General features: G+C 30.8%; 1 protein-coding gene and 1 long non-coding RNA gene across 2 annotated transcripts in view; one reads left to right on the top strand and one right to left on the bottom strand.

The window, feature by feature from the left end:
- LOC147910986 (uncharacterized) overlaps positions 1-23794 on the top strand; it is a 486594-nt gene that overhangs the window by 298991 nt on the left and 163809 nt on the right. The window lies entirely within an intron of this gene.
- Positions 1-23794, bottom strand: part of LOC105146913 (uncharacterized) — a 318339-nt gene that overhangs the window by 211589 nt on the left and 82956 nt on the right. The window lies entirely within an intron of this gene.

Below are 23794 nucleotides of genomic sequence, written 5' to 3'. Positions count from 1 at the left end.
AGTTTTTTTGGAACACTATTTAAGAAGTTTTTACCTTAATTCTTCCAACAATTTACATATTTTTCGAAATAAATGATTTTTGAAAATGTTTTTTTTGTCTTTTTTATTATAACTATTTTATTAATAAAGATATATATTTATGCTTGTTGTATTCTTTAAAGTTTAACATTTTGATTGAAAAAAAATTATTATAACATGTTCATTTTTATAAAAGTTATTAACAATTAAAGTTGGGTTGAGTCATATTCAGTGTCTCATTTTTGAAATAAGATAAATAATGTTCTCTTCTCTCTCTCTCTCTCTCTCTCTCTCTCTCTCTCTCTCTCTCTCTCTCTACAATTAAACTAAATGAATTAATTATAATTAAAATATGGAAAAATAATTAGATAGTATGTTTTAGGGATTACAAACATCTATTACATGTAAATTATTACAAACAATGTTACAATAATTTTTCTTTCGCTTTATTTAGATATATCCGAGAAAATGGTCGAAAGGGGAAGATCTATAATCTAAATTTCTTTTTAAAAATTTAAAAAAAAACTGAGATAGGAGAAGTGAAGCACTGTTAGATACGTAAGCCAACCTAATTCCGACAAATTACAATATCTCGCCGTTTCGCTCACTTTTTCTTGTCTGAAAAAGCGGACGGGAGATAGGTGGTCCCTCCTCCCCCTTCATTCGAAAGGATATTGCTGAGGGTATGCGGAGGCACGAGGATCTTCGCACTGCCGTTAATCATTCGTGACACGTACGTGGCGGGATTTAGCAAATAAATGAAATTATTACACGACGGTGCTGGTGTTGCCAGAGTACTAGAGGCAGCTGCCGTTAAGAGAGAGAAAGGAGAAGAGAGGAACTATATATATATAGCAGGATCTTCTTCAGGTTATATAGTGAAGCATGATGAGCCGCCATTCCTGCCCGGTAGACGTGCCGGGTCGGTGACCACTATTGTCGAGATATATCTGCAGGCGAAGGGTGTGCACGAAAAGCCTCAGTAGAAGAAATAATTTCGATATATGATTAAGTTCTTCCGGACGATTGCGCTTCCATTTTGCCATACGCATCCTCGGGACGTTATTTATTGCCTTTGATACTCTATTTCGCAGGAACAAGGCAGAGAAATTCAAAGGGAGAGATCCCAAAATCTGTTTTACCGATTCAATAGAACTTACATACATATGATTTATCGTCACATCACTACATCATATTACTACATCAATATTGTACGCATATATATATATATATATATACATAAATTTTCGTAGAACGATATCATATAGAATTAGATGTCTAAGTCTAATTCTAAGAATTTCACGTTGTTTTTTCGTGTAATTTAGCTACCAGTCTGTATCCTCCAATTTCGTAAATATAGACTGCAAAGTTCTTGTATCAAGCAAATGTTGACAGTTTAAAAAGCCACATTGGATTAAGAAATAGTAAAGATCTTAATTAAAAAAAATTTTTTCGCTTGTTATAAATTCCATATAATAATAATAATAATTTTATTTCATGTGTCGTTCGTTAATTGCAAAGATTTTAATGTTCTCTAATGCAAAGAAAATGCTTTATCAACGAATTAGCGAAAGGATCTCTCGATCATAATTTTTTAAACTCTCAAACAGTGATTGTTGGAAAGAAAGCTAATTTGTAGTACGAGATTGCCCTATTTCATTTCTGGTCGTTTAATTTTATTCTCTCAATGTTTCGTAATCGTGCAAACTTTTTTCATTTTCGCGCTTATTACTCGTCCCGTGCACCGCGACGAGAAAGCGACTGTTCGCAATTTCCATCATCAGGGAAACGAATGACGTAACAACAAATACTGTCTGTTTCGTTGTACGATTATGAATCGTTATAATTAATGAACGATTACTGTAAGCGGCTTATGTTGATTTTCGGTCAGTCATAATACACTTATTGCAACATTTGACAAAACAATCAGTAACATTGATAACGGCTTAATTAACATCTCGTGTAATTATAAATATATGAGCGGCATGAAACAGACGGGCGAGATTCTGACGATTCTCACGCTCAACTAATGAATACACATGTGGCCGATTATATCATTGTCATCGAATCAATACGTGTAATTACAAATACGTGGAGCTAAATTATTGCTGTGCTTTTACCTCTTAGACCCGTATTTACTTTTATTGTGACAATAAATTTACGAGGAAATTGTTTTCTTTTATACTACAGAACAAACAATTTGATTTTTTATATATTTCAACAGTATATTATATGTATTTTTATTAATTTTATATAAGTATATTATGTCTGAGTTTATAAATAGCATCATTACTGATGTCTTCGAGGTGCTGTATACTCTCTATTATTTTATCTGTTATTTTACACAGTCTCTTACAGAGTAAAAAACATTTTGTACTTACGTTAAAACTAGTTCTTAAAATTTATTTGTTGAATTTTTAACATGTCTGACTGTTAATTTAACATAATATAATTATAATGTTTAAATATTTTGTGTTAAATTAATATTTAACATTTCTTAGTATAAAATAACAATTTACAAGTAAGTGAACAAATAACGTAAAAATTTAATTTTAACGCTTAAATAATTATAATTTGAAATGAGATCACCGAGAATAAATCAAATAAGAGAAAAAATTCTATTTTCAGTCAAAGCAGAACTGAATGCCTAATATGCAAATTATTGCATTTATATATTTTTTAAATTTTATAAACTGCTTAGTCGATTCGACTTATCAGACTTGAAACGTAATTGCAAATTGAAGTTGAAAAATATTTCAAATTAAATTGATCGTTAATTTTAATAATGATGTTAATGAGTATCTTAAAAACCCGTAAATAATTTATTGCAAAATTGCGAAAAATATTTATACCTCAGCCAAGATGGAACTCTTGATTCTCTAAGATGGACGGCATCATACTATAACTAAAATAACATTTTTCGCAATAAATTATTTACAGATTTTTATGATACTTATTAGTATCATTTAAAATTAAAATCAATCTAATTTGAGATATATTTAAGCTTTACACGATTTGCGATTGCGTTTCAAATCTGACATACCAAATCGCCGCGTTTTATAAAAGTGAAAAAATGTATTTGCAAAAATTTATTAAGCAATAAAATTCACTTTAACCAAAAATAGGATTATTTCTTTTAATTGTCAAATTTAAATTCTAAAATACATTATTAATTGTCAAATTTAAATTCTAAGATAAATGAATAAAAAATGTGTTAACAAATTACAGATATTAATTTTGTTGAATAAATATTTTCTATAGTTTGATTTCAAATTATATCAAAGTGTTACACATTTGTGGTAATTTTTACATAATGTTTGTGTTTTAAATATTTTTAATATATTCATCTTATATTAAATTAACATAAAAATTTGAGTAGATCGTTTGAAACACATAAAATTTAATATTAAATTTTCCAACTATACATGATGAGAAATATTTTTTAATAAAATTTATTAACTTCAATAAAGTTTATGTCTAGAACATTTTGATGCTAAGAACACATAAAAGCAAGCCCCTCTTTGCATCTTGTTAGTAATGAGTACATTATTCAATAATGTCATTATCATAACAAGTTCTAAAAGCACTTGACGTGAATGCATATGATATTGCTGACCGTATTAATATACGATATCTTAAGAAAATTATGAAAAACAACTACTTTCAACGTCGAATATGCAGTAAAAATATGAATTAAAATATAATAAGCGCGATATTAAAATAAATTAAATGCATATGTAAAAATTATATTACATCGTCATTTCGGTTCGCAAACTCAATGTCATTATATAAATAAAGTAAACAGCGACACGCGGAATTGAAATTCGTGGGAAAAAAATTTTACGCGTTCAGGAGTCTAAGGAAATTCGTATATTACATGCAAATCCCATGGCAGAAGGGAATAGATCGTAAACGAGGATGACAAGGTTATATAATATAGAATATGATTTTTTTCTTTTCATTTCCCCTTATAATCCATAATATATGGTTAGAATTTTATTTCAAGAGTAAAAGTATCATGGCAAATATTTTTTTTAAGCATGCGTTGTTAATTGACTAATCAAATAATACCGGTAAAAAAAATGTACTTTTAAAAATATGATTAATATCATTTTTACTATTTTCGTTTTATAACCCTTAACAAATTATCCTTTTTGTATTGTGACAATTTTTATATTTTACAAAGTCATAACAAATCCGAGATAATTCATCAAAAGCGATATAACTCGAAATATATATATATATATATATATATATATATATATATATATATATATCATTAACAGTTAATTATATTTCCGGAATAGTTAAAAAATTGACTAAATTCAGAATAAAACAATTTTTTTCAAATTTTGATCAAAACTGTTTTAATTTTAAATATTTTTTGTAGAAAACTTTTTTTTAGTGATGAAAATGACACAATTTAAAAAGTGTCGCTTTCGCAGAAAGTATTATGATCTCTTTGAAAATCTTAAGAACGACACAAGAAATTAAGACATTTAGCGGACAAACTATAAAATTAAGTTAGTTTACTTTGTTAGTCTTTTACTAATATTCATTCATTTATGGTAATAACTAAAAAAAATGATAACTTAAAAATCACGTTTTTTAAATTATCGTTTTTTAAGTAAGAAAATGATATGTAAGTATTTATCAAAACTTTCAGATATTTCAACAAAATCGTTCATTCTGTGTGGGAATGTATCTCAGAGAAACATTTTTATCTTAAAAATAAGTTAATCCTTATATAAATTTACACGCATTTCTAATTGGATCTTGGGTTAATATTGCAAGAGCAAACAGCAGAAAGTCGTGCAAACTTTCTTTTAACTTTTTATCGCCCATAATTTGCAAATATTAAAAAAATGTAAATCGCGACAAGTGATATAATCGTGTTCCGTACAAAAATGAAGAGAAAAGAAAGTGCATCACGCCTAAAGGTTCGACCGGAAGGATGTATACATCTTCGTTTATAACTTTTCTTCAGTAACTCGTCTAAAAGAAGAGCGAAACTGAACAGGCTTTGTGCGCAGTTTTGCGTGTTCCTTGGCGGTATTGTTATGTATAGGCGAAAGAAAGTACCCGCGATTTCCACCGAAAGTGCGAAACTTTATCGCCGCGCCGCACATTGTCGAGCCTGACTGATGAAGACAGAGGGACGTGATAAAAAGACGCCCTGGAATTTACGAGGGAGAGCATTGTTACAATCGCAGGTCGTCACGGTATCCCGCACTTTGAGTTACGTGTGGGAAGTAACGAAGACGATTGTGTATTTTGATAAAGTCGACTTAATGCGACGATGACGAGTGTCGTCGGACTCGACGTCGACCTACTCTACTCGCTCGACTCGCTCCTTTTCCACTTACTTCGCGACATCCTGCTTTCTCATGATCGTTTCTCTTTCTTTCCTTTTTACTCCTCCGCCTCATTTCTTCATTCTTCATCGTGTGGCAAGAAAACGCGGTCGCTTCGGCCCCATAACAACAAGACCGAAATCGTACGTACATTTATATGCCACCGCCACCACGAGCTGCTCGTCGAGATACGACCCGCTATTCTTCACGTCCAAATCCCCGGACTCGCGAACGCGCCTTCGCGAGCGCGACGGTGGAAATATTTTATCTTTATTTAATCTCGCTGCTTGTACGTCGTCGCGCCAGATGTATACGGATGATTTTTATTAGAGCTGGCGAACGCGTACTTTTGCCGTGCGCGATTTTCCCTCTCGGCGGTTCTCGCTGTAGCTGATTGTTAAAAGATGGGTCTGTTAAAAAAGGAACAGAGAGATATTTTGGCTTGCAAATATTTCCTTTGCATGCGACGTTTTTATCTTGAACTCGGGCGAAATTTATTCTTTGAAAGGATAGAACAACCGTAAAATAGAACCACGATTCGAAGATAAATCTCATGTATCTATTCATGTTCGGCTATTCATGTGCATAAATTTTATATACTGCGACGTTTACAAGAACAATATCGGTAAGAGAGATGTCAATTCTTTACCTAACAGTTGAAATTACTTTTAGGTCTGCTATGTTTCTTAAAAAGAGCGAGCTGTAGCCATTTAAGAATGTTTTATAAATCTATATTGAATTGAGAACTTTAAATTACAAAGTTTCTGCTTCTCAATACGCATAGAAAATATTATACCATATATCTTATTGAATGATTGTTATGTACTTTTAGTTGCTGAAAAAAATATAAGGTTAAAAAAGTTTTACTCATAGATTTTGAGAAATCAAAGATTTTATTTTTGATAAAACTCCTGAAACGTAAACAATTTACAACGTTTTCATTTTACAGAATAAAATACATAAAAATTACTATTTAAACAATTAATGAAATAGAAACCTTGTAAATTAGAATGTAACTTTTGACATTAAATATTATCAACAAATTTTATTATTTTAATATATCACTTAAAATTATACATAAACAATAAAAGAGGAGTTTCATACTATGACATTTACTTTCATATATTGTAAAAAATATTTAAATTTCTTATATGTTACATATATTATAAATTTACGTTATTGTATAAAAATTCTAAAACGGAGTTTCTAAAAATTGAAGAGCGGAATTTTTTTAAAAGCATATTTCTTTTCAATGTAAAAAGTTTTATAAGAATTACATCCATTGAGAAACAAAAACTGATCAAAATTTGTTGCACTTATATAATATCATCTATAAAATTTGTATCAGAATTTAGATAAAACTTAATACGTAACAATGAAAGATTCAGAATATATACGCATATAAAATATATCTGTTAAAGTATACGCATATATCGAGGTACACGGCATGAAAAATTAGAAATAAAAACGCGTCAGATTACCATCCTGTATGCGAATTATGGATCGTCCAGAGAGTGGGTTTTGAAAAAATAAAATAAATACCGAGCGTTTGAAAATAATGTTTTTTGCTGCCGAAACAGTTTATTTTTTGACGCATTCACGTCCCTTTGGGACCATCGATCGCATAGGATATTTGCTGTATCGTCAACCCGAGGGACTCGCGTGACGCCCGTCGGAGAACGAAACATTTTGTTAACCGTACCCAGTTCTGCTGTTTTACGTGGATTCATGCAAGTCCCGAGCGTGCCCGTCGTCCCTTTTCCCTGCCCCCCCTTGTCACCGTTCTAGTGGTACATTAAACGAGAAGAAATAGATTAACAGAACAGCGGCATTAATATGGATAATCGCGTAAATTTGCATGAACATTAATTCGTGCGCCATTTAGCCCTGTCACTGTAATACAGCGCGACAACGACACTCGCACCGCCATGACAGTACAAAATTATGTTAGCCTCACATCAGGAACACTGGCATTATTATATATCAACCCTGTGTGACGCGCTATTCAATTACCAGATAAAAGTTAATATTATTGCTAATATACATGTTACTGCACTGAGAGAAGGTGTTTGGTACTTGTGTACTGTAATTGTATTGTAAACTCTCTCTCTAATTATAATTGGGTGAAGGAGAGAAAGAGACAGAGAGAGAGAAAGCAAACTCTATTTTTATAGTTATTACTGCTATAACATTAATATAATAACCTAATAAATAACTGTTATTTTATTCATAAATAATGTGCTACAATTGTCTCGGGAATTAACAAAATTCCTCATAGTTCTTGAATAAAAATAACTTTTTCTTAATTACACCATAAAATTAAACCGAAAATATTCAGTAGTGAAATAAATTTTTTATCTAACGGATTTTTATACGTAAATATTATATTTTAACTGCTGTAAAATTTTAAATCCAAAATGTTATTTTTGTCTGATTTTCCCTAAAATTAATAATATTAGCAATTATAATTCAAAATTAGATCGGCAAGAATAAATCAGTTAAGAGATGTAATCCTATTTTTGTCAGCGGACCTTAGTGCTTAAATATTTCGATGTGAATGTATAACGCAATTACTTATTAATTTAATATGTGATATTAAATCTTCAATACTAGTGACATATGTCAAATTGATATCACTAGTGATGATGTGAGGAAATGATTTCGTATCACTACTGTTGACATTTTTTTCACTACTCGCTGCATTTCTCGCTCTACACCAAAAAAAAAAATTTGTTCAACTAACTAAACACATTTAGTTGTTTGCAGATTTGGTTAATTCAACAAATTTTATTTAATCGAATTTAACCGTAGTCTGCTTAACATACTGTTCAATGTTAAACAGACTACGGTGAAATTCAATTAAATAAAATTTGTTAAATTAATTAAATCTGCAAACAACTAATAAATGTGTTTAGTTAGTTGAACACATTTTTTTTTCAGTGTATGCAGTTCATTAATTCTCAACTGAGAGCGAAAGTCGAACATGTATTATAACAAAATCTATATACACAAATAAGAAAAGAATGTCATTTTCGGTCAAAGCTTGGTATTTAGTAATATTCATATTATAAAAATACAATAATAGTTTCTATAGCTTGTGCTGTTTCGATTTATTGGACTTGAATCATAAATTGAAATAATTTTACAATTAAATTAATTGATCATCGATTTTACTCGTCGAACATTATTTAATAATAATGTTACTAACATCTTAAAAATCTGTAAAAATAATTTATTGGCGAAAAATATCAGCTCAGCCGGGATTCGAATGTAGATCTCTCTCATTTTGTGCGAATGTTTTATCAACAATTGTTCGTCTCATATAAAGCTTGCGAGCATTATTTGTTCTTTTTTAACATTTAATGAACAACAAAGACAAAATGATCATTGTGATCATTGTGAGTGTGAAATGTATTCCAATTTGACTGTCTATAAAATTTATAAAATCTACAAAAGAAAATTAGAAATAGCTCTTTTCTTCTAAAATGAGTATAAAATAAAAAAACAATGACATATTTGAAGAAAAATATAAATAACAAAAATATAAATAAACATTGTACAAAATAATATTAAAATAAAATCGAGTTCGAGAACAATTATAACGTTACACGTAACCAGGCATTGATTGTTATTATTTCCTAATAGTATTTCATAATTTATAGTAAATTAAAAAATAAAAATCTGGATAAAGTCAATTCAAATATATGCAAAACATAATAGATAATTATCAAAACATTAAAATAACACGTTATCCCTCGCTATAAAGAAACAAAAAATATTTTAGATTTTGTTTACGCAATAAAAATTACTTGCTGTATGAAAAAAGTAATTTTTACTCCTGCATACATACACGTTTCACGAAAACCAACAGGCAACTAACGAATATCTATGCCGATAAATCTAGAACATTTTGCCTTGCGGCCACATACACATATCTGTAGTTTCAGAAAAATATTGATGATGATAACTATTATATCCTGTTACTTTTGTCTCTGGTCTAATTTGTTAGATCAGAGACAAAAGTATTTTTTAACTACCAAAATATTGTGCAAATCCTAATAATTTTAAATATTAATATAATAAAGTATCAAGGTGTGAATGTATGTAAATATAAACGGTACAGAAATATAAATGATAAATAAGTTTTATGCAATAAATGCACAAAGGATAAATATAATTATTTTCTTAAAATTTATTATTTACATAATATATTTATAATTTTTCATTCAGTGCATATCATTGAGTTTTTTTTTTAGAAATAGATATGTAAAAAAGGAGCATGCAACTCTCTAATTAGAAAAAACAATATAAATATTGACAGTTTCGCCTTAAGTATTACAGCAACTAATTAAACTGTTTGAATGATTAAATTGTTACATCGATCGTGTTGATGTAGCATAATTTAATAACAAAAGATGGAATTTTTTAATAAATCAATCTTTTTAATTCAGTATTTACACTGAAAAAATACTAAATTTTAATAAATATTTGTTTGAATAAAAATATTTCTAAATAGTTCTAAATAAATATTTACTAAATGTAAACATACAGGAAAAGAAGAAAAAGTATGAAAAACTCTGAAAAATTTCTAAAAATATAAGTTTTATAGAAAAGTGTTTCGGATTTTTTTCTTATCCTGTATATTTATTTGGTACAAGAACCATTAATTTGATTGTCATTTTTTATTAAGTATTTACTATAAGTAAATGTTTACATAGTACTATTTAAAGAAATATGTATTAAGATTTAGTAAATTTTTTTAAATAAAAGAGTATTATAAAAGAGTATCAAGTGTTTTATTAAAAGAGAAATGACGCATCTTCTAATTTGCTTTAATTTTCGATTAGCTCGTTTCACAATTTTCATTTTTTTTTCAACGGACTGACAATGCTCTAGGATGATCGATCGAACTGCAGCAGATCGGATAATACATCCGCCTTGGCTGCGTCGCTCTTTTTGCATTCATTAACCAGCGACGTATACAGGCAACCCTGGTATCCCAAGGGCTGGTCTATGCTAAACAGGATTAGGGGGTCACAATGGGACCCAGAGTCCGACGGGGTCAGGACTCCTTAATAAGATTCATTGTGTTCGCGTTCCAGCTCACGCTCGGACGCGGTGCGCATATCCCGCGTAAAAGGAGTAAGGCAGAAAAAAATATTAAAAAAGAGCGGAGAACACACCGCGGAAAATCTCGCTGGTGGAAAGCTGTTTTTCGTGCGTCTATGATGCAAACAACCAGCGCGCGCGCCGCGCGCACCCGCCCAGCACAAAGCTATTTTAAAAGAGAAAAAAGCGTGGATATTAAAATTCTCATTCCGCGAGAATGCTTACGGCGAAAATTAGTTGGATCCACGTCCCGAACATTTCATCGGAGAGAGTCGGGGGATATTTCGATTGAATTTATACAGGTACCTCTTTTTTGCAAAAATATTCGTGATTTAATCACACGCCAACGTTCGTATTCGATTCGATTTGGGTTAGGTGGTGGGAAATTGCGAAGATATTTTCTTGAGCGATGTGAAATCGAGCATCCGGTTTTCCCTACCGAGCAACATCGAGATACATCGTTACGGTCTCCCTCCCCTCTTTCCACCTGCAAAAAGTCGACGTCGCGGGGTTAATTATCTGCATGGAACGACCGTAATGCACAAATAGGTAGACGCACGCTCGTATGCGCATTACCGGGGGTTGTCGAGTGCACGTGTTGCGGCACAGCATGCCACTAAAGAACGCGCTGCTAGAACGACAGCTTGCACCGAGAGATTTTCTCTGGTGTCAGTGAGCCCGGGGTAACGGCTGGCTTCCGGCACAGCCGGAAATGGAGCGTGGTCGTCTTTCGCAAGGAAACTCGCGCCAACAGATCGGAAGTGGTCGTCAACAGCGTCTCGTCAGCGAAAGTTTCTTGTTACTGGTTCACCAGATCTTATAATACGGAATAATTTGAAAAAAAATCTCACGGTATTAATTTGTACAAAAGTAATTCTCACGGGCATTGTATCTGTTTAACTGTATATTTCTTATAGGAAACTTGAAAGTTTCTTTGTACAATTGAAAAAATTGTGTTAAAAATACGTTTTTACGTGTTCCAAATGGTCCACCTAAATTTATGTATTAATTAATTTAACAGAAAATGAAAACGTTAGCAGGTAACACAATGTTGTGTAAAAAATTAACAAAAAATATAATTAATAAGAATATTATTTTAGACCGTAAATGTGAGAAACACAATTGATAAACTAAAAGCCTATACCGGTCGAAGCTAGAGCTTTAATGTTTAAATAATTCAATGTGAATTATATATATACTATACACGGAGAGAATTTTGTTTTAAAATTTATCCTGAAAATATGGTAGTTGTGGTACAATACAATATTTTAAAGATTTTCACCATGCATTTCAGTAAATTAATTGAACTTATCCAGTAAAATTAATTGAACTTATTTTATATTTTATTGTAGTTTTATTAATGAATAAGAGAGATTTATATTAAAATTCTAAAGAACACACACAAACACAATGTTGTCCCACGATTATCATATTTTCTTAGAGTAAACTCTAAGAAAAAATTCTCTCTGTGCACATGTACATGCATATATATACATGTATACCATATTTGTAGTCATTCGAACTGAGCGTCGAATTGGTTTTCTGGGGACTTATAAACGCACTTAAACTACTGTAATAATATATCACGAATCAAATTAAATTGATAATTCAATTTTTAATAATTCAATTCTCAATCGGACATTATATTAAAAAAATGTCAATTTGCTGAAAAACTGTAAATAAATGTAATATAACATTAATACAATATAAGCAAATTGCGGAAACATATTTCTTTAATAATATTAATACATAGTATGTTAAATTAAGACATTTCATTTTTTTATCTTAGAATTTATAGAATACAGTAATTAATTTTGTGTTAATTATTCAGTTACTCATAAATTGTTATTTTAAAACTAAGAAATATGTTCAATTTAACACAAAATATCCAATAATACAATTACATTATATTAAATTAACATTTGGATATGTTAAATATTCAACACAAAAATTTTAATAAGGATTGGTTTTAAATATAAAATGTTTTTCTGTGTAAAATCTCTTATATAGCGTTTCGATATACTTAAAAAATGACACAACTTAAAAAACATTATTTTTGAATTATTACTATGACAAAGTTAAGTAAGCATTAGCCTATCCAATCATCAAAAGTAAATTAACGTAATTTTATTAAAAATTGTCAAAACAATTCAAAAGGCTGATATAAAAAAAATTGTCAAAATCATCACGATTCAAAAACAATGATTTTTTTTAAAGATTGTGAAACGAAAAATGACATTCGATCATATTAAAATTTTTTTTGCCGATATTATTTCATTAGTCAATAATTTTCTGTCAAATTGAAAAATAATTTTTCCGTTTTTCTAGGAAACATAATTTTTAGTGCTGTGTCATTTTTTAAGTAAAGGAGTGGATATGTTTTAGATGTAATACCTTTTAAAGTCAAACCTAAATTGAAACTTAGATTATAATAATGTTTGAGTCTTTCACAATTCCTTAATCCGATAACAAATATTTGAAAATCTCAGGAAGTATGCAACACTTCCTTTAAATTATCGCCATCATCGTGGACTTTTCGTTGTTGTTCCAAAGTATGAAACTTTCTTGCGCTAGACTTCGACATCGAGCAGAGTTTCGTCGGAAGGAGTGGAAATTTGAGATCATCCCTCCACCGTAAGCATAAGGGAGAATAGTAAACCGATAGCTGCCGCTAATTACAATCACTGATTATCGATTGGCTGTACGCACGGGATAATCCCAGCGAAGACAAAGGGCTGCCGTTGAAAAAAAGCAGCCGGCTGGCTGATAGCCGGTCTGGATGATCGATAAATTAACGCAAACAGAATCCGCCCGAGACAACAGAGCGGCAAGACCGGCTCGGCCGACACAACACCAGCAGGGCAACTACAAGCGGCCCGCCAGGATAGCTGCGATGTTACCGGAATTACACGGGATTTTAATCGCGTGTCGGTTTAACTAAGCCATCGAATATAGCCGCTATATATTAATGAGTGTCGCACACGCCACGGTGAATCCTAAATACAGGAAGTGTGTACTGCTTTAATTGCAGCCAACGGTGACTCCAATGCCCACCTAACGAGCATAATTAATCGATAATTCCCTTGGTTCCTTCCCCTCCCCCTTCTTTTCTGAATCCACGAAAGCGCCACCGGCTATACGAAACGCATATTCCGATATTAATTTACATACCCGGCTCATTACGGTACTTAAGAAAATATCTGCTATTTCGTAAACGACCTGTCGATTCCGGCCCCGATTATTAACTCTGAGGGTTAACGTTTTAATTACGAGGTGCTAAATAAAAAACACATGTTCACGGGCATTGGCTCGTTTCAACGAGCAACCCCCTTGTGCAAATAGTTGTAATAAATTAATAATCGCGCGCGTCTCTCTGCGTTATTCCGTAAAATGAAACGAGGTCGAGTAGATTAATGCTTTATTCAGAAACAGTAGAATTATTTTTTTTTTATATTTTTTTCATCACTGACGAGCAGATAAAGCATTACGATGATAATTAATTCCTGAGCGGTAACGAAATGTTTACACAGCGTTGCGAAGCCTCCCTGAATCCCTTATTCCTCGATTAAAAAAAATTTTTTTCTAAAATTGCTAAATAAAACAGACTCGTTTTAAATTCATATTTTGCGTGCTTATTTCTGTCGTAAATATAAGGCAATGCAAAAAACATGTACGTATTAATGTCGATAATTTAAATATTGGCGATGTGCGTTTCATTTGGATAAACCAACCTTTTATTTCGTTAAAATTTTACCCACAGGCGGAATGTTCTTATAATAAAAGCTCGGAGAAATTCATTTCTATCGAGCTTTCGTACACATTTTTTGTATAGTGGATTGTTTCAAATTCTAAACGTGAGCTTGCGAAAAATTACGGAATTAGTTCTCGAAATATCTGAAAAACTTGTGTCTATAAATTGTTTAGAAATAACAATCAAAGAAGTAAATCAAAGAAGTAAAGTACTAATGAAAAAATTGTCTGATAATAACAATCAAGATGATAGTTATTGAAATTTTGGTGAAATAATTTCAATCAAATTAATATAACAAAATCCAACTAAACCTGTTGTTAATATTTCTTAAATATTTACTAATTATTACGAAATTAATTGCAACCTTCCATTGTCATTCGTTACGATTAAGCTTGATAGTATTTATTAAATACTGCATCAATACATTAAATGAGATATATTTGATGGTTATAGTCAGATTTTAGAAAAGAGCTGCGTCAAGATTTGTAATTTTGAGCAATAGCTTAATATTTATGGGTATCAGCGTTCACGTATATTGCTTTTCTTTTTATTAATAAAGATAGAAAATAGAAAGCAATAAATGAGAATATTAATATGATGACTATATAATATGTAAGTAATAAGCGAATGCCCAAAATTACGAATCTTGGACAACATTGATATAGATTTATAAAAGAATGTACTTATTCTTCTCTAATTTATCTACACATCTCTTTATTCAATTTTCAAGTCATAGAATGAAATTGGTTGTTTCGTAATGGTGCTATTTACTTGTATTAGTAATAACGTCCACTCTTTCAGAGTTATAAAAGTTAACAAGTGTTTAACTTCTGTCGACAAGAAGTATTTACTGAACAGCGTCATTTGAGAGAGAAAGAGAAGTGGCGAGAAAGCCAATGGGCGCTCCTCTCGAAACTCGGCCTCACGAAAAAAAAAAAATGAATGTACGCGCGACAAGCAGCGTGCCGGAAAACAAGCGGAACAAAGCTTAGCACACCCGACAAAAAAGCTCACGCCCGAAAAACTCACTCACCAGCGCGCGACAAAAGACGAGCGCGAAACAAAACAGCTATGCGTCCCTGTGTCCCTCGTCCCTCACCGCTCTCTCCCACTTTTAGAAAACAAAAAACACGTGAAAAATCTTCCGAAAAACAAACTACGTTCTATAAAAAACGAGACCTTGTTCAAAGCTCGGGGGTGAGAAAAGGGCAGAGAGTTGCAAGGACGGTCGGGAAAGTGTCAGAGAAAGTCGCGCATCGCTTGGAGTGGGAGAAACAATATCAAGATGACAAATGTAACAATAAAAATATAATCTAATTAACGTTTTGTGGTGCAATATTATTTACATTTAATTTAATTTGAAATTAATTTCATAAATAAATTATTGAATTTTATTCACTTTATTTAAATGTATACCAATTTTTCTTTGAGTCTAGCGTTATTATAATAATTATTTTTAGTTTCTACGAAGAAAAATACATTGGAAAAACATTGATAAAACGATCCTCGAGCGATCATGAAATCTTCGAAAATTTATACTCTCTTTTATTTATTAAAATTTATAATTAAAAAATTAATAGTACACACGTTTGAGTCATTCGTGCCTTGTCCATTTTTTTTTTTGAAATACTAAGAGCACTTGATCTTTTTCTATTGCTAAATATCTTTTTTCTATTGCTAAAAAAAGTTTGGCATCTAGAGAATAAGTTTTGTTACCGGCCTCGATTCGTGCGTATCCTTTAACTGGCACAACTCCAAAGTTCACTTCTGGATCACAAATGACCACAAGGTGTGTATAGATTGTACATTGTCTGTAACTAAAAACATTTTTTTTTCTTTAAAACTTCAACTAATTCTCGGTTATATTGCGAAAATATTTCGGGAATTATTAAAAAAAGAATTTAACTCTAAAACAACATATTAGCTCTTAATAAATAGGATTTTTTGATACCTTTGTTCTAAATGTTGTCAGTAATATTATATATATTATGTTGTCTGTAATGTTATAAAGATAATATTTTCCTAATAAATTATAAGTTTTTTTTTTAACATAATAGTAATAATAAAATCCATTATTTTAAAATGTAAATGCAATATATCTTTAATTTATAGTCATTCATGTACATTAAAACAACATCATTTTCAGTTTACTCAATAACTAAACTTTTTGAACAGCCGACACTTAAACTATTTTTTTTTCTTGTAGTTTGGAATGTCAATTTTAAGATACTAAACCATATTTTTCCCTTAAACATTTTTGTTTCAAAATTTTATATGAAATATTTTTTTGATTTCTACATTTAGTTACAACACAATTATCTACAATTTGTTATAAATATATAATTGCACAAATACTTTCTAAAGATGTCAAAATATATGTAAAAATTGTTTAATAATTTATATATATTTGTAAAAGTGATGAAAATTAAGCCCCAAGACACGAATGACCCAACGTGTATATTAAGGGTAAAACTAACATATGTACTGAGAGTTAAAATATCGATATTTAAAGACAAACAAAACCAAATGAAAACAGATCGAACATAAAATTACGCGTAATTGAAGAAAAAACCTAATTTAAAGAAAAAATTACAAAGTTAACGATAAGCTATATCCAAGATTAGACATATTAAAAAAAAAAGGAGATAAGAAATATAACTAATAAATTTTCGAGATTCACCCGTATCAAAGAGGTTAATGCATTCTGGCAGCTTTACCACCCTCTTTTTTTCTAGCTGTCCCCTATCGTTTGCCTAATCCTTCCTCACGCTCATCTCGGAACGAAACTCATCTTCGCCGATGTACTAAGCACTAGATCTCCCGTATTCCCTACGGGGAGGTAGGCAGTTCCGGGAGGAATGGACTTGGCAAAGTGTGGTAAACCGGTTCTGGAGGTATATATTGAGAGAGCCAGTAGAAGATACGTGGGTTGGTCAACGGCGAGCGACGATCCGTATGAAAAATTGATGTTATCGGACTTGGAAATTCATCCCGGGATTTTGACGACGGACTACCACGTTGGTCTCCAGGATTTGATCGGTCTCGCAGCGCGGGAGAAGGAAAGATGGAATGCAGCGAGGTGTGTGCATTGTGGCAGGGCAGTGAAGGAATCCGGATAGCTGTTTAAAGGGATATACATTGAGCCCCGGGCGTATCGCGTAACCCATCGGCGACACGAGAAACATTAAAATCGTAAACGACACGGCTGCCTTCTTTGGACAGCCATAAGATGGTATCGGAAATATCGGATCGTAAGTTTCCTTCGACAAAAAGAATAAGCCGTAGAATATACATATCTTTCTGTGATATGACACAGTTGGAGAACGTAAAAATTATATATGGTGCTACAAAAATAAAATCTGTATATAACAGCCAAAATTTAAAATGTTATGTTTGTATAGTATATTGTTAGATATGAATAAAACAATGGTAACCCACTCTCTTGAATAAAAAAATAATATCTTGTTATTTTTAACCTCCATGTATGTCAGAATGTAAATCAATCCATTTCTGTGATTAGTTTCGAAGTAAACAACGTTCATATTAACGCAGCAAAGTTTCTGCTTTTACTGTGGTCATTCTCAGTGACAGAAAATAACAAATGATGTAAGGAAAAATAATAGTAAGGTATGCATACAAGTTGCAAATTGTTATTGTTAATTTATGTAATAGAATTTTAATGATAGCAGAATCAATCACTCATCTTGGCTCATCAGTTCTCCTTTTATTATTAGGTGTTGGAATTAATTCGTAGCGTTTTACAAGTGATGGGAAGTACTTTCATTAATGTATTTTTTAATGCTCATGTGAAATAAATAACATTCTTTCATTAAAAACGCTACGAATTAATTCCAACACCTAATATTTTTTTATATTTTAAATCTATTCAGCCTTAACATTGTTTTAATTTATATGTGTATATGTTTCTTGTAATTTATATATACATATGTAAATGTGTAGATATTATGTATAATATAAAGCATAGAAACGCACTTAGAAGTAATGCTTACGTAATATTTTATCTATTATATAGTAATTAAGCGTAAAAATTAAACATACGAGAGAGAGAGAGAGAGAGAGATTTTCTTTTTGTAACTTTCTGAGATTTTCTCATTTTTCGTTTCTCTGACATGATGACAAACTGTCACGAGGCGATTATAAAAAAAACAGCAGGTATAAATTCTTGAAAGTCAAGAATACGTGCATATTTTGCGAGAAATTTCATGCAATAGCAGATGTAAGTAGATGCGGAGGAAGAAGATAAATAAGGATACCAGACATAAGTAAGACACAGAAAAGAAGAGGACATATAGATGAGTGTTGATGGAGGGCGAGAAAGCCGTCATTTGCGTGGTTAGCCTCCAACTCTTGGGTGCTAATGGTTTACAAACAGACGATGCCGCGAGGTCACTTGATAGCCACTCTGAGACGGAAAAACATTACGGATTTACGAGACATATCTTCGAAACGCGAAACTTTTCATAGTCAGAAAGTAATCCTTAATTATCAACGAGTCCCATAGACGAAGAAAAGCATATCAATTTGGCGAACGTATTTAATCGGCACCAGATTTTTCCGATCGGTATTTTAACGATATTTCAGGCCAGATAAACAAAGAGACCAATAAAATGTAAATTGACACTGACCACGCATTAAAAAGAACATTTTCCATTTTTATTGGAAATTACAATCGTAATTTATATCTCCTGTTGATGCTCTGCATATGCGGTTGGGAAATTTGTGTGAAATTTAACACATTTTATGTGTCCCAATAATCCACTCAAATTTTTACATTAATTTAACATAAGATGAATATTAGTTAGGAAATAATACAAATATTATATAAAAATTAATGTAAAAAATGTAAGATTGACACAATTTGCAAGCAAAGTGAAAGAAGCGCACCTACTTCTTTAAAAAATTAACATTTATAAGTAAAATTAACATTTATAATATATTAAATTAATACATTCTATTCATTTAGTTTAGAAATTACCGTTTTAAAGTACATTTTTATGTTAATTGTTCACTTATTTATAAATTACTTATAAATTGTTTTATCTCAACACTAAGAAATATTAAATATTAATTTAACACAAAATATTTAAATACAGTCACATTACATTAAATTAATATTTAGATGCTAAAAATTCAGAATTAAAATATTTTAAATAGAAATTTTGAAAGAAGAACCGATTTTAACAGAAATACAAAATGTTTTTTGCTATGCATAATAATAAAGTACGATAATCAGAAATTGGTGTGTTCCCCTAGCGATTCATTATCATTATTATTATTCAGCATATTATCACGTCCTTTTATAGCGCTTCGCAATCGTTTCTTCCAGAATGCTTCCGGAGTGCTTTTCCGGCTAGTTTGTTGGGTACTATCCCGGAGGAATTTTGAACTTTTTGCGGACGCAATCGCGCGCGAGAGATACGCGCGGAAGACTGCGCATCACTGATTCAATTCGAGTTTATAACAAATAAAGCGTTTCATTGTTCTACTGTTTCGCGTGTCGTTCCCTGCGCGCGTTAGGTTGGGTTGAGGCAGCATCTATGCATCAAAATTGCGCACGAATCGATTTTATGGCAAATAAAATGTTGTTTTTGCTTTTTCGTAACCACGCTCTCTTGCTATATGGCTTGCTTTCATTTTCATGACGCATCAGCAGCTTCTGCACGGCTATAGTGATTTTTCACGTGTATCGCGATGGGAAACGCCGGGAAATTTACAGCCAATGAAAATCCCACCCCCTCACTCCCGCTCTCACCCGCTGTGCTCGACTTTAAGATCAGCTGTGAATTTTAAAATCCTCGCGTCTCTATAAAACGGAAAATATGGCAGATATAACGCGAGGTCGCCACGTAAGTATGGGAAGCTTTCTCTTGCGTCAGGATACTTGTAGGCTCAGCTAATGGAAAATTATGTCAAATGAGAGGAAGAATATTCTGTTTTTGGTCACAAAGCTCATCTTGGAGCTTAACTTTTTATGGAATTTTATTTAAAGTCACTTTCTTTTATTTTTTAAATTGCATGCTCGATTTGTATAAAGCTTATAGCTTATAAAGTAATTTGATAATGCTTCGAACCTGAGGTTCAAAAATAAAAAATGAAAAATAGTAAATCTAATATTGCGAATTTTTTTAAAATAATGTGATTAAAACTTAGTTTTAGGAAATTTTTAGTTGTGGAGTATACATAAAACATCAAATTTCCAGTTCCTCTTTATTTGAAGCTCATTAATGCTACGCAAACGGACATATTTTTGTATTGATTTCTAAACTGACTTTCAAATTTTGATTGTTAACGCTGTGACATTAGATCTTTCTTTACTGGAGATTACTAGCTTTTTGAATATTTTCCGTCATTTCTACGATATTGATATATTCAAACTCAGTGATACCAAGAACTTTTTAAAATCAAATTTCATAGCAATTAGATTACTTTTTGAAATTTGAATTTTAGAATTTTGAAACTAGAATTGAATTAAAAAATTCTTCGAAAGCAAGATCCTCTATAAGTTACTTTGTTAAAAAATTCCGGTCTTCAAATAATTAATAATATTCGTATGTAAATTTATAAATACATTTTTTGATTTCGTAAACTAATTCGGACTTTCAGACATCATAATAAGGTGAAGCTAGAAATAATATCATAAATTACATTGATTGTCAATAATTATTTAATAATGGTGCTAGTATAAATCATAAAATACTGTAAAGAATGTATTATGAAAAATATCATTTCAGCTTAGGTTTAAATCTGATATTCTTGACTTTTTCCGAGACGAGTATCTTACTGATTCAATTTTTGAGACTAATATTTATATTTATATGTGAATACAGGATTGAGATTGTGTGTGGTGTGTGTGTGTGTGTGTGTGTGTGTGTATGTTACTTTGTTAAAATAACTAGTTACACTTACAGTTTTTTCTCAAAAAGTTACCGTTACAGATTACTAATTCTGAAAGAGAACATGTTACAGTTACTAAAAAGTTACTAAAAAGAGCTACAGAAAAAGTTGTTACTTTTCAGTTATTTTTTTGTAACATAACTGTTAGCATTTTTATTTTAAATAAAAGAATTTTACATTTCTGACATTACTAAATTATTTAAAACTTTTAGCTTAATTTTTAATACCGACTCTCTAAATTCTTCAGAATAGAATCTTAGTGAGATTCACTCTAAGTGAAAATTAAATTAATCTTGAAAAAGAATAACTCAATTTTTTTAATCTTTAAGAGTGAGATTTCACTTTTCAGAGTGATAATTTTAGAGAGGACATTTAGTATGATTGTTTGGGATAAAGATAGTCCAATCACAGAAACTAATCACTGATTGTTTACTGTGATTCATTGTATACTTTATTTTAGTCAGCATATGTATGTGTTGACAAATAAGTTTAAAATATAAAAAATGAATATAAAAATAACTATTAAATTACAATTATAAAAGTTACAATTATAAAAAAAAATATAACTAAATTAAATTTCGGTTATATTCGATTGGCCGATAATTCCATGCGATTTTTTATCTACACAGTAAAAAATATTGTAATGTATTTGTGTTGAAAACAGTCCACTTACATACTTGTTAACAATTTGTATTGAATTTTTTAACGTATTCAAGTGTTAATTTAACATAATGTGATTATATTATTTAAGGATTTTGTGTTAAATTGATATTTAACATTTTTTTGTATATTTCGAAATGACACAGTTTGTGAATAAATGTGTTTTAAATTCTAAAATAAATAATGAAATACGTGTTAATTTAACGTATCATAAATGTTAATTATACTGAAAAAATATATTTCCACAGTTTGTTCACGAATCAGCATTATCTTCTTTGTAATCATTTTTTACATAATATTTGTATTGTTTTCTAATATATTCATCTTATGTTAAAGATTAAATAAAAATTTGAGAGGACCATTTGGGACATGTGAAATGTATATTCGACACAAATTTTCCAATTACCTACATAACGGTAATTTTTTCATAAAAAGTTTTAACTTCAGTAAAAAAAGAAAATGTATTATCCATTATTTGTCAGATGACTATAATTTCTCACAGAACTTCCTGTTTTTTTTTTATTCGAGACTTAGTGTGGTGCGTCTTGGACAGAAAAATCTTCAGAGCGACATCTCGCAAACCACTTCTAGCATAGAAGTTACTACGCATTTTTACCACTTCTAGCATAGAAGTCACTACGCATTTTTTCACGGCATCTTTGTCATACACCACATATCTCTTTACCAATTTGTACCGTGATTTTGCCTTTTTTTTACATAAAAAAATATAACGTGCTAAAGATGTTTGATTTGATTATCCATTTTTCAAATGACATCGAACACACAAATCACAACCAATATTCACTGTTTTTTTCAAATATATGTTGAAGTTCTTTGTCAATGATTATGCATTTTTAAAATTTGAACTGAAACTTAAAACTTTTTAGAGCATCTAAGCTATCTGTCCGCTAAAAATTGCACAAAATTATTAGAATTCGATAATAGATGGAAAAAAGAATGAAGTTTATTAAAAAAAGACCTCTAACTATAATTTCGTTACAAGTGATAAATTATTTCTCTATACTATATGAATATTGCAGTATCACATCCGCTTTGAAAATAGGATTCTTTCTCTTTTTATTTGATTTATTCTTATTGATCTAATTTCTATTATATTTATTACTGAAAAATCAAGTCATGTAAGTCGTATACGACGAGAGTGGGATTTTCTTGTCAGAAAATAGTAATTTCTGAGCAAAAAATGGAACTACCTTTCGACGAGATGCGAAACGTGAACTCGGTGAAATTTTCATGAAACTTACACAGTATCAGAGAGAAGTTTATCGCAAAATCTGTTACCCCAAATGCGCACATAAATCGGTCGGTGAACGAGCGTTATGGTTTAAGGATTGCAAATTTCACGGTGACACGTTCCATGATTTTCACGCGAATTCGCTGCGTCTCCATGCACGAGGGCGCGGCAAAGGGCGAAACAATTTCGCGTGAGGAACACTCGGTTTTAGAGAAAATTTAACGGATTGCTCTCCTTCGAAGTGGAAAAGACAAACGAAATTCGCGAAACGTCTCGTCGAGATTTCGAAATTTCACAGGCTTTCCGCGCGCATCACGTCACAATCGAGGTTTTTACATAGAACGGTCAAGAAAGATAGTATTAAAAATTATGAAAATTGAAGCAATTCTATGGCACATTTACAGTCTTGCACAGTTGGAAAGTTTATGTCAAATTTAATATATTTATATATTTCACATGTCCTAAGCAATCCATTCTTGTGTTATTTTAACAAGATGAATGTGAAATTAAGATATTTTATTCGTTTATTTTACAATTTACGTTTTAAGAAACATTATTTATATGTTATTTATTCACTTATTTATAAATTGTATTATTTTAAATAATAATAATGTTGCATATTAATTTAACACAAAATATTCAAGTAACACAATCATACCATATTATGTTAAATTAACACTCGGATATACTAAAAATTTTAACGAAGATTTGATTGAACGGCTTTTAACACAAATA

The sequence above is a fragment of the Acromyrmex echinatior genome, chromosome 1 (assembly GCF_024713525.1).
Source record: "Acromyrmex echinatior isolate Ae372 chromosome 1, ASM2471352v2, whole genome shotgun sequence".
Taxonomy (NCBI): Eukaryota; Metazoa; Arthropoda; class Insecta; order Hymenoptera; family Formicidae; genus Acromyrmex; species Acromyrmex echinatior.
The sequence above is the reverse complement of the archived record's forward strand: the minus strand, read 5'-3'. Positions and strand labels throughout refer to the sequence as shown.